Raw genomic sequence first — 14,170 nt, forward strand, 5'->3', positions numbered from 1 at the left:
TGAATGATGTTCATGTTCCTTTTGCTGGGTTTTTGTTTGAATGATGTTCATGTTCATGTGTTTGTTTGAATGATGTTCATGTTCATTCTGTGGGTTTGATTTTTCTGGTTTTTTTTTTTTTTGAATCTGATGGGTGGGTGTTCTTAAATCTGATGGGTGTTCTTGGGGGTTTGACTTTCTGGGCTTGATTCTGTTGAATCTGGGCTTGAATGTTGTTCATGTTGAGTCTGGGTTTGAATGATGCTACTGTGACCTTTTTTTGATCCTGTTTGAATCTGCGTTTGAATGACATTCTTTTTTTTGAATGATGTTCATGTTGAATCTGGGTTTGAATGTTGTTCATGTTGAATCCGGGTTGAATCTGGGTTTAAATGTTGTTCATGTTGATTTGTGGGATTTGATTTGTGATATTTAATTCTGTGGGTTTTGATACGATCGACGTGGTGGCGATGATGCAAAAAAAAAAAACGTAGATTTTGATGACGATGGCGTGGCAAGGACGGCGGAGGGTAGGGTTTTTGATCCTGCAACCCCACTTTTGCAGCCTCTTGATTATCGAATAATCTGAGCCAAACCCCGTTTTTTTTCGAGATACCCTTTGTTTTTTATGTTTCTTGCGTTTTTTTTTTTTTTTGAGGCGTCGATGATGATAACAATATATCTGAGTCACCTCCCGAGTTTGCGATTTCTGGGTACGTTCGTTTTTGCGTACAAAAAAATTTTCTAAAAAAAATAACCCGTAAAACTTTTTTGACGTAAAACGTAAAAACGTGAAGCGTAAAAAGTTTTACGTAAAACGTTTTACGTAAATCGTAAAAAGTCTTACGTAAAACGTAAAACGTAAAACGTTTTTACGTAAAACGTTTTTACGTAAAACGTAAAAAGTAAAAAGTTCTACGTAAAACGTAATTTTTTTTTACTAAAACGAAAAAAACGTTAACGTAAAAACGTTAACGTAAAAGACCGTTAACGTAAAAACCGTTAACGTAAAAAAACCGATAACGTAAAAAAACCGGTAACGTAAAAAACCTGAATTTTAAAATGTTAACGTAAAAAACGTTAACGTAAAAACCCGGTGCGTAAAATGTAAATAACGTTAAAAAACCAGTGCGTAAAACGTAAAAAAACGTTGATGTAAAAAACCGGTGCGTAAAACGTAAAAAAACCGGTGCGTAAAACGTAAAAAAACCGGCGTGTAAAACGTAAAAAAACCGGTGCGTAAAACGTTAAAAAACCGGTGCGTAAAACGTAAAAAAACCGGCGCGTAAAACGTAAAAAAAAAACTTTGACGTAATAAACCGGTGCGTAAAATGCAAAAAACCGGCGTGTAAAACGTAAATAACGTTAACGTAAAAAACCGGCGCGTAAAACGTAAAAAACCGGTGCGTAAAACGCAAAAAAACGTTGACGCAAAAACCGGGACGTAAAACGCAAAAAAACGGCGCGTAAGACGTAAATAACATTAACGTAAAAAACCGGGGCGTAAAACGAAAAAACGGCGCGTAAAAAAAACGACGCGTGAAAAAGCCGGGCGAAAAAACGGCGCGTCAAAAAACGAGGCGTGAAAAGGCCAGGCGTAAAAATATTAAAAATTAAAAGAATTATAATAAAAATTTGATTTAATAAAATTGATTTACAAAAAAAATCTGTGGATAAATAAAAAATAATTAAGTAAAAAAACTAATTAATGAATAGGACAAAAAAGGTAATTTAAAATTAATATATATAAAAAGACAAAATAGATTGATTTTACTTAAATACCCTTTTGGATTATAATATTAAAGACATAATAAGACAAAAATCTTTTAATATTAATATTATCTACTTTTAATCACATCCATCCATCTAGTTGATCTAAGGGCCAGAAAGTGGTTCCCATGGTTCTTACAACTAGAGGTGGTTCTCATTTTAGCGATCCCCTATATATATATATATATATATATATATATATATATATATATATATATATATATATATATATATATATATATGTATAGGAAGCCGCTAAAATAAGAACCACCTCCAGTTGTAAGAACCGCGAGAACCACTTTCAACCAATCAGATTATGCCAACTAAAAGGGTGTTTTGGTCTTTTACCCCAAATGTCTAATCTCTCACTATCTCTCTCTTCATTAATGCCACCAGAAAATGTCAATCCATCCATCTTTTTTACAGTCTCTTTCTTCTCTCTTCACTTCTCCCTTCAAATGTTTAGAACTCTCACCTTCTTCCTCTCATTTACTACCCAAACAGCCCCATTTCTCTTCTCTGTCCGATCACGACGACCAGGGGACCGGCAACCGGTGCCGGCCATATACCGGCCGCTGTTGTGGCCTCGTTTTCCAGCGACAATCACACACCCGACCCCCCTCTTCTCATGTCTTCGGTACACACACACCACACCCACACCCTGGTTTCTTCCGGCAACGAGACGAAGAGAGAGAGATCGAGGATCGAGACGGAAGACCAGAGAGAGAGACGCATGGGCGAGGAAATGGTGGACCGTCGACGGCGCCGCCGCTCACGGCAGCGGTTGTGGGTTCTACGGCGAGCTAGGTGGTGATTTTTGACAAGGTGTGGGTTCATTAAACTTTCGTTATTTGAGCTACAACAGTTCAATTATATATTCATAAAATTTGTCATGTTGTGTCCACTCTGTACCGTCACCGACACTCACATAGTTGTCTTCATCTTCCAGAACCCATTGATTTTTTAAAATTGCTTAAATGCATTTTATGGGTTGAATCTTTGAAGTTTTGAAGTTCTTACCCTAAAAGATGTGTTAACGTCATCTTTGTATAAGATTGCTTAAATGAGTTTAAAAAGAATAAGATATTTTTTTAATTTTTTTTCGTGTTATAAAGGGTAGCAGTTTATTTCTTGTTTTTGTGATATTGAATCTGGGCAAGGGATTATTAATTGAATCTGGTGGGTTTTGACGGCGACTGGGGTGGTGGGTTTTTACGGCAGTGGTGCCCGGCGACGGTTTCCTTCCCGGTAAGCCTGAGTTTTTATCCTCTTTCTTTCTCAAATCCATTTATTTTTGTTTCCTTCTTCGGGATTGTCACGTGATGTTTCAGAAGGTGTTCAGTTCGATTACGTGTTGATCAGGAAGGGTCAGTGAAGATGGATGGTGTTAATGTAGAAGATGACGATGTTGACGGTGACGACGGCAGCCGGCCGGCGCCGGAGCTGCACCGGCGACGACTGCAGTAGAGGTGAGTGTGTTTGGTTCAAGTTCGGCTTAGATTTCGTGCTCAGATTCTGATGTGGTTTGAGTTTTGGTTCGGGTCAGGTTCGGGTTCACTTCAGATTTTGTCGGGTTTTCGGCTCGGTTTCGAGTCTCGGTCAAAGCTGGTCAGCCGCGGTTCGGGTGTGGTTCGACGGGTCAGATTGTGGTTCGGAGGTGGTGGCTGTGTGAGGATTGACGGTGGTGGTGGGTTTTGACGGCGATTATGTGGGTTTGGGGTTGTTTGATAATTGATAATTGTGATTGGTTAATTGTTGTAGGGGACCGCTAAAATGAAAACCACCTCCAGTTGTAAGAAGCATGAGAACTTTTTGATCCGGGCCGAGTTGGACCAAAATTTTTTTTCATAAACTTAGATGCGTGTATTATAAACACATTTGTAAAAAAAAATCAAAAAATATTGTCGTGTGCGTAGTTTTGAGCACCAGAAGTTTGTGTTTACGGGTACCGTAAAGTTTACGTAAAACATAAAACGTAAAACGTAAACTTTTTAACGTAAAACGTAAACTTTTTAACATAAAACGTAAAGCGTAAACTTTTTAACGTAAAACGTAAAATGTAAACTTTTTAACGTAAAACGTAAAACGAAACTTTTATGTAAAAACTCTTTAACGTAAAACGTAAAACTTTTTGATGTAAAAACTTTTTAACGTAAAACGTAAAAATATTTTTATGTAACTTGTAAAACGTACAACGTAAAACGTAAACTTCTATGTAAAACGTAAAACTTTTTTATGTCAATTGTAAAACTTAAACTTTTTTATGTAAATTGTAAAACATAAAACGTAAAACCTTATTATGTAAAACGTAAAACATTGTGTTATGTAAATTGTAAAACATAAAACGTCAAAAAAGTTTTCGTAAAAAAAAATTTAAACCGTAAAAAAAAGTTTTCGTAAAAGAAAAAGTTTAAAACCGTAAAAAAAGTTTAAAAACGCATGTGTAAGAAAGGGGGCGCAAAAAACAACGCGCAAAAAACGACGCGTGACAACGGGGCGCAAAAAGTGGCTCTTAAAAACCGGGTGATAAAACGACGTGTAAATAAGGGGCGTGAATACGGGGCGTGAAAATGGCGCGTAAAAACGGGACGTAAAAAACAGCGCGGTATAAAACTGCGCGTAAAACCGGGCATAAAAAACAGCGCGTAAAAACACGGTCGCAAAAACGGCGTGAAAAAACGGGGCGTAAAACGGGTCGTAAAAAAACGCACGTAAAAAACGGGGACGTAAAAAACGGCGTGTAAAACGGGTCGTAAAAATGGCGCGTAAAAACGGGTCGTAAAAAACGGGGCAAAAAACGGCGCATAAAAACGGGACGTAAAACACGGCGGCAAAAAAACGGCGCGTAAAACCGGGAATAAAAAAACCGCACGTAAAAACCCGGTTGCAAAAACGGCGTGAAAAAACGGGGCGTAAAAAACGGCGCGTAAAACGGGCCGTATAAACGGCGCGTAAAAACGGGACGTAAAAAACGGGGCCTAGAAACGGCTTGTAAAAACGTGACGTATCCATCCATTTTGAAGAACGGGACGCTAAAACGGCGCGTAAAACGGGTCGTAAAAAACGGCGCGGCAAAAAACGGGACGGCAAAAACGGTGCGTAAAACGGGTCATAAAAAACGCGCGTAAAATTTTTTTATCAAAAAATCTGATTTCAAAATGTTGTTTAATAAAAAAAATCTGATTTAGAAAAAACAATTAATGTAATAGGACAAAAATGTAATAAAAAACAATAAAATTAATAAGACAAAAAAAAACAAAATTACTTAAATACCCTTTTAGATTAAAATATTTAAGACATAATAAGACAAAAAGAATTTAATATTACTTTTAACTACTTTTAATCTCATCCATCCATTTTGAAGATCTAATGGCTAGAAAGTGGTTCCCGCGGTTCTTACAACTGGAGGTGGTTTTCATTTTAGCGGTCCCGTATATGTATATATATATATATGTATATATATATATGTATATATATATATGTATATATATATATGTATATATATATATATATATATATATATATAGGGTAGGGATCCTAAGAGAAGAGCACCCTATTTGAGAAACTTGAGAAGAAATCTGGACCACACATTTTTCTAAGCTTTTCGTAATATACACATATGTATAGATTACGATTGACTATATACATATGTGTATAATTCAATATACATATATGTATATAGTCAATTTTACACTATACATATGTGTATATTACGTAAATCTTAGGAAAAATGTGTGGTCCAGATTTCTTCTCAAGTTTCTCAAATAGCCTACTTCTTCTCACATGATCCTAACCCTATATATATATATATATATATATATATATATATATATATATATATATATATATATATATATATATATATATTAACCCTACATTTTTATCAAGCCCAACAAAATTTCAACACATAAATGGCATCCCATAAAATGGAACCAATTAATCATTTTTGGGTATGCTCACGGTTCTCAGAGACGACATATATTGTGTTATATGCCTATGATTTCCCTGCAGCCTGGAATCTGAATCCTATCATTTGTGTTTTGAATGCTTCTTAAATGCCCCATGACTCTACTTAATATAAGTATTTACTTGTCTGTTTATACACACATATCCAAACCATAATCGATTTAAACAGAAAACATACCAAGAATTCCTGTATAATAAGATAGAGGCACATCTGTATGTTCAATCTTGATTAGAGTCTCAGGCGCGTTAATGATGCTATATTCCTCCCATTCAGTCCCTCCCCAAACCAGGTCACCTTTCTTGAAGCTTGAGTGTCCGGAATCGAGGACTTTTGCTACTGCAAGTCCTGCTATAGGCTGCAACATAACACCAATAGGTTCAATAGAACGAATAACAAGTCCAACACAACACTTAATGTACAAAGAATAGATACAAAGAACCTAAACAATAATATTGGCTAATAATATATATATATTTTTGTGTATAAGGTGAGATAACTGGAAACCATATCTATGTGCACAGGATAGTGATAAAGCTAAACAACTAATAATAATGATAATATTATCAAAACTGTCCTAATATATAATGAGTTAAGATACAGACTAACAAAAAAACTTAGAAAATATAAATGATAAATCAGATAATAATAATAATAATAATAAGTTACCGACCGAACCAGGAGTGTAACTTCCTTGAGATTTGCTCATTCTACTTCGCATGTAAGGATCACACGAGAGATAAAGGTTCTTCACGAGAACTAGGGGTGTGCAGAATTCATTTCAAATTCGAAAAATTCGAAATTCGTTTAAATTCGATTCGATTATCAAGAATTCGTTTCGATTATAAGAATTCGAATTCGATTCAATTCGAGTCAAGTAAATCGAATACGAATTTATAATTTCAAATTCGATTCGATTCGAAATTCGAATAAAAATTATACATGTTTATTTATTATTTTTATAATTAATACATATATAACTTATATTAGGCTATGCTATAAATTATTTTCAAATTTTTTTCCAAAGTATTAAAATTACCCATTACCAAACCCACTACATGGCCCATAACTAAAATCTAAGTAACAAATCTATCAATAGATTTCTAAGTGTAAAAATATTAACTTGTAATGTGGAGTGTTTATTCTCGACTTCTCGTTTTGAATTTTAGACTTGTGGTACTTTATTTGGAACTTTTTAATGTGATATCGTGCTTTATGGCTGCTTTAGAATTTATGTTTCACTTTGAAAGTTTTTTACATGTTTTTAAAGAATTTGAATTAAATCGAATTTATTCAAATTCGATTCGAATTTTTAATCGAATACGAATTCGAATCGAATTCGGTAGGTTTTAATCGAATTCGAATCGAATACGAATTCAAGGAAAAATAAAAATTATTCGAACAATTCGATTCGAATAATTCGAAAATTCGATATTCGATTCGATGAACACCCCTAACGAGAACCCCATTCGAACCCTCATGAAGCTTCAGGCGGATTGTGCCTGAAGTAACGAGCAGGTCGGATTCCTTCGGGAAGCCATTAACGTAATCCTTTAATACAACCTGTTGATTCCTCACTTCTTCCATTTAAGTGCTAAATTGATCTTGAATCCAAAGAATGTACAAGTTTTCAGGTTACCGCGAATGTGAATAACAAAGGGCTCTTTGATTTAAATATATGAATGATTTCCACTTCAAGAATCAAAATCAACGGTCAATTTTTTTTGTTTAATTAAAGTAGGTAATGGTAAAATTATTTTATATACAATCTGAAAATTTCAATTGTAGTAATTTATTAATTTAGACCTCAGGAAGTCAAAAACATACAAATTAAAACACCACAAGACCCGTTTTCAAGCCTACTTTCAAAGAACCATATATTAAAAATATTCGTCATTAGAATAAAAGCATCAATGTTGTACAATTGGTCTTATTTTGGGTTTCCTGATGTAAACTACTACAAACAAACAACTTGGCATATGTTTACTCTTTCCAGTCACATCCAAATAGACCAAATCAAACCATATTCAACACATATGGTTTTACCACAGCCTTAATGTAACACCCCGTGTTACGAAAGTCAAAGTCAAAGTCAAGATTGAAGTCAAAAGAAGAAATGATTGCTAATTGCAATCTGTCACTCATTGTAATCAAATCTTTATTTTATTCGCTTTAGTTGTATTATGTGAAGTATCTGTGAATAATCGAGGTTTTATCGCATGTTTTATCGCTTTATCGCTTATCGCATCGCAATCACATTCGCAAACCTGAATTATGCATTCTGGATATTGTTTTACGTGTGTGTGCTAATTATGTGTTACTTGTGCATGTTTACTTTATGTTTTGTGGTGATTAATCGAAACGCAATCGCAACTCTATTGCATCGCAATTGAATCGCAAACGCTAAACGCAAGTTAATTAGGATGATTGTATGTTAGAATAGTAATTGGATGTTTATTATTAATCTATCGCATCGAAACACGCTTAAATGCATAGCAACGCTCAACATGCGTAACGAAACGCCAAAGCACAACTCGTCAGAGCCACTCGATCGAGTGACCACTCGATCGGATCGCCATCCGATCGGAGTGTCATCCGATCGGTGCCATCTTATCCGACACTTGTGCACTTTCCTCTTTGGCATCCTATAAATACCTCTCCTGTCACATCACTTGATGTGACAGCTCCCTCACTCGACCAAGCGCGTTCCAGACCTCCTTCCTCTCGTTTTCTCGCGATTCTTGTAAGTTTTCAACCTAAATCTTGTACTTCTATGATCTACACACACTTCTATATCTTTTTCACCTTTGAATCTTAACTTTTAACCGTGAAATCAGTGGATTAGAGGTGTTCTAGGGTGATGTCATCATGGAGTTCTTGTGAACTTCAAGATTTGGTTTCATTCCACCAAGAACAACTTAGATCTGAAGGATTTCCACATGAATAAACAATGATCTTGCATAGATCTGAACATTTTCAAAGTTAAAAGGATTGAAAGATACTTTTCTCAACTTTCTTTCGACTCTTTTACACTCAATGCACTCAAACCGATGGAAATAGGAGCTTGTTCAGACCTTCTACTCTTTCTTAGTGATGTGTTGGTTCAAGATCTGGTTTCTATCAAAGAGACAACCGATTTCGGGTTAGACATGAACAACCGTCACGAACAGTTAACTGATCGGACTAGGGTGATTCATGTTCGATCGGATAACCTGGGTCATGATGGGGGTTCTGTTATTTAGCACGTTGTCATACCGTCACGATCAAACCGCAAAAACTTTCAAAATAATCAAGTGCCAAGACGATCAGATCGTTGGGACGGATTGCCGTCCGACCGGATTGCCATCCGATCGAACAGCCATCCGATCGGATTGCACTTGGTCTAAACACTTAAACAATTTTCAACATGTTTAATGCATAGTCAGTTTTAACGGATTGTCATCTGATCGGTTGACCATCCGATCGAGTGACAATCCTGCTGTAAACTTGTTCTCTGAGAAATACCTCGCCGAACGGATCACCATCCGATGAACTGCCGTTTGATCGAATGACCTGAAAGCTAGAGATACTTCTCTGTTTTCAAAATGCTACAACGAAAACTTCAAAGCCATCATACACAAACACATCCTTCCCAAACGAATGTCAATCCGACCGAATGGCCATCCGATCGGATGACCATCCGAACGGATTGACATCCGATTGAATGACCAACCAATCGGATTGCCATCCGATCGGATTACCATTCGTCACTTAGTCACTTTTCACACCGTTTTACGCGCCGTTCATTCGCTTATGCTATCGTTAACTGTTCAGGCTAATCTTTCAGCGCTCCCTTCAATCCAAGAGAGTTTTTACTTGTTAAACGCTATCTGTGAGTATACTCGATCCCTTTTTGCTTTACGCACTTTTGGGTGTTACATACGTTACTTATTCTAAATCACAATCGACACACAACGCAAACACTATTTCTACACTGACCATTATTGCATGATACGTGTTATTCGATGAATGCTTGTATGTTATGTTAACACAGTGATTGTTGCCTGACACCTTAGCAACGATAGTACTATAGTTTGGACTCAGCACCTGTCGTGGACAGGTGTTGTTAAGGGCTTTACTTCACATGTCCCAGTGGGGATATGTGTTGCGCATTCTACAACTCGCAGTCACGTCTGTGCATATTTCTCTGTCGATAACCTACTAGCCTTCACTTTGTTACATGTTACATGCTGGTTATGCGTAAACTATTTCGAACTCTATTATATTATCAAACTTGTATGCTCACCTTTACACTATGTGTATTGACCTTTATTTTAACGTATGTGACAGGTGTTTGAGATGCTAGGAATTGCTGTGCTTTGGTGAATCAAGCTAGGGGTCTAGTTTTGTCACGCTTAAATCTGAGTCGTCGGGACAGTATTTGTTTTTGAGACGATTATATGTAATAATTGTTTTTATTTGGATATGTTGTGGTATGGGAAATGACGTTTAATTATCTGGTAATGAATAGTTGTTATGGATACTCATGGACAATCTGTTTCGCTCAGTGCCATGCCCCGATGTTTCCGCCATCGGTTAGGGTGTGACACTTAAGGGGTAAGGGGGTCATCACTCATCCCTCACTTATCACTTACAACATCCAATCAAGTTCCGTCATGTCATCAACCATTATTCCATCACTCACAACCTTTTTTTTTAATTATAAATTAACAATGAAACACTAAAATTATAAATTATAAATTTCATTTAAATTAAAACATACTAGAAATATTTTAGACTACAATTAAAGAAACATACATAAAGAAACTCTACTCCTCGTCCGAATTAGGAAATTCCAAACCTAAAGAACCTACTAGTTCGATTAAATCTTATCTCAACCGAAAGTGAGTTTCTTCATCACGCAACTCTTGTGGACATTTTCGGGAACGTGAACTTATGTAGGAGGATCCGGCACCCAGTCTGGAGATATTGTACGTCCGTCTTGTTTGATTAACATATTGTGCAATATGATACATGCATATACAATGCTATGTATTGATTTCTTATGCATCACACGAATCGGTCGGCTTAGTATGCCCCATCTACCCTTTAAAACACCAAAAGTCCTCTCAACATCTTTTCTTGCCGATTCTTGCAACTTTTTGAACGCCTTTTCTTTAGCCTCGACAGGAAACGAAGGAGCTTTCACAAAAACAGATAATGATGGGTAGATACCATCCACAAGAAGAAAGCCTCGTCTGTAATACGGTGCGTTAACATAGAATGGACAGAAGGGTGCGGTACCATCCGTTACGGTTTGGAACAACGGCGACGTGTGTAAAACATTGATGTCGTTGTTTGAACCTGGAACACCAAAATATGAATGCCAAAACCATAAATCATTCGACGCCACCGCTTCAAGTATGATGGTTGGTCTTTTGACGTCACCCCTAACATACGCCCCTCGCAACTCTCTTGGACAATTTCTCCACTCGATATGTGTACAATCGGTGCTACCGAGCATCCCTGGAAAATGCCATCTAGCCTCATGTGCGGCGTAAATACGTGAGATGTCGTGTCTCGTCAGTTTACGTAAAAACTCTTTACCATACAATTTAATGACCGCGTTACAAAAAAATTGCAGACATTCACGCGAAGTTCTGTCCGACATAGCTAGGTATTCATCAAATTGATCGGGAGGGTTACCTATCGCTAGTTGGCGAATGGCGGGTGTGATTTTTGTATCGGCGTGAAACTTGGTTTGCCCCTCGTGTCGTAACCTTCTTGAAACCATTCTCCAGTTGCTTCGATGTCTCTAACAATCTTTTAAAATAATTCTTTTTGTAAACGAAACCGATCTCTAAGCGTTTCGGCATTGTAGACCGGATTCTCCACAAAATAATCGTTCATTAACACTTCGTTGGCATGTAAACGATCACGATCCACCATTTTCTTCTTTGGGCGGTTCGAACTTCCTTCAAATTCGTTATACACCAACACGAAAAATTTAAGCGTCTCATTGTCGGAAGACGATTGGCTATCGCTATCGCTGTCCATCAGAAACCTCGAATCCGTGGAAAATCCATTTGTGAAATATGTAGAATGTGTGATATGTGTTTATGTTTTGGTGTGGGTGAAATGGTATAAAAATTGTGAAGTATATATAGATTGTTTAAAGTTTTTTTTTAATTAAACATAACGTTCAAAAAAACGGTCAAAACATGCAAATGGTCGGATTTTTTAATTTATCACGCGTCATTAATATAACGCGTTTTAAGTTTAACGCATTGAATATGAAGGGTGGCGGCGGTGTTTTCTAATGTTTCACGCGTGATGGGGTGGTATAACGGACCACCCCGGGTGCCCTTATTCATTACTAAATACAACAACAATCATATGTAGTTTTTAAAGATATACTCATTCACCAGACACGACCACTAGTTGCTTCCCGACATTTCTACCGGAAAAGAGCCGAACCAAAGCCGCAGGTGCACTTTGGAGCCCTTTTGCAACGTCTTCTATGTAACAAATCTTCCCTTGTTTTATATCAAAGGTATAATCATTTCCATATAGTTTGGATATATGTGATAGTGATCACCCACAATGAAACCTTGCATGCTCAGGCGTTTTGTTACCAACAAAAACAGGTTGCACACCCCCTCTCCTTACTCTAAATTGTATTGTGAAATAATCCCGCAAGCTGAAATCCGACCATTTAATCTCATGTTTGTGAGTACTGCCTCCAACATCTTCCCCGGACGTTCTCAAAGTAAATATTAGTGCCATTAGGGAAGTACTTGACATTGTTTTATAATAGAAATCTACCACCATGGCACCGGGCGCTGTGGCCAAGGTCGACTACTCGACCGCCGCTAACCCCTTGGCTCTTCCTGTATGAATCAGTTCGTATAAAATAAATAAAAAACTTTTATTAACTTGAATTACAATACTGAAAAAAAGGAAAGCAGTAAATTACAATACAACTGAAATAAAAGAAGAACAAGAACAAAATTACAAAACAGAAAGATGTCCTTGGCTGAGGATCGTGTTAGACACAAGTCCCTTAAAACAAATTTCGAGTCTCCCAAGAGAACTCGTTTGTTTCCAGGATACAACAACCCAAGCAGTTGTACTGCCAGACTTGACAAAAATCCGAAGATGTACCTTGCTACAAGAAAGAAGATGAAGAATATTCTGCAGAGAAAAAGTTGCATGTGTTGGTGGATGTTTTGATGTCTTCTGCAGCAGGTCTCCTTCCTATTTATACTACGGGTCTGGACGAAATAGAAAACTAAACTAAATGGGATAATTAAATTGCATTAAACGTCTTCAATGCACTTTAATTTGTCATTTAATTATCAGTCAAAACCGTTGACTCATTTGTTTCAAATGCTGAAATGAAACTGCTCTATCATTAAAGTTTGTAAGCTTCGCGCGCAGGACAGACACTCTGGTGCGCGCGCGCCACCTTGGCTCATTTTCATGCACACGCAGGCCTGCAGCACTCATGCGCGAGTGCGCCAATTTGGCTCACTTTCATGCGCTTGCATGTATGCAACACTCGTGCGCGCGTTCGCCGTGTCACCATTGAACCTATACGATCACACCACTTTCCCATTATTTCAGCATTCAATGTTTCAAACACCAAACTTTGAGCGTCGATATCTCATTCATCTTAGCTCCGTTTTGGACGCGGTTTAGCTCGTTGCGAAGCTCTTCCAACATAGAACACAAACCCGCAAATAAATATAAAAAACCCCTCAGTTTCTTATATTTATTTCTAGTCCAAAAATAGGAAAAACGCATTTCCTATATTTGTGAAAATTGTTATTTTCACAAATTTCCAATACTCCCCAAATGCGCGGAAACCCGACCTCCACCCGCTCGAAGGCACGACAGTGGATTAATCGGTAAAACCTTGCCTCCCATCCAAGTCAAACCTGGATGCCGCAGAAAATAATAAGAAGAGTGGGAATCAAACCTGAGTCACAAAGAACTCCAATTCTATCTCCAACCACTCCACGACTACCTTATTGGCACATATATATTAATCTTCTGCAGATCAAAATGAATGGGACAAAAAAACTATGATAAACATTAGGTTTGTGATATTAAGATGAAAACATTTATGGTAATAAGCAGCAAGGAATTAACAACGTTTTCTTTTGCACCTGCATTCCAAACGACATAATAAATGCCCAGCAAGCTGACCAACTGCACAAGTCTCATCGAAACCAACATAAGACCATGTGTAGTCATAAAGCCCATTTGGAGACGTTATACGACACATGGTGAAATGCGTAAGAAAGGGGCTCTATGGGGCGTTATATCAAAATATGGTGTAGTGGTAAGGGGGTTATATAAAGCCCTTCAATTATACATACATATGTATGTATATATATATGTGTGTGAGTGGGGGAAAGATGCTGGAGAACATCACGCTGCGAAGGAGATAGCGCCGAAGAAGAAAAACCACCC

This window comes from Helianthus annuus, chromosome 1 (assembly GCF_002127325.2).
Source record: "Helianthus annuus cultivar XRQ/B chromosome 1, HanXRQr2.0-SUNRISE, whole genome shotgun sequence".
NCBI classification, from domain to species: Eukaryota; Viridiplantae; Streptophyta; class Magnoliopsida; order Asterales; family Asteraceae; genus Helianthus; species Helianthus annuus.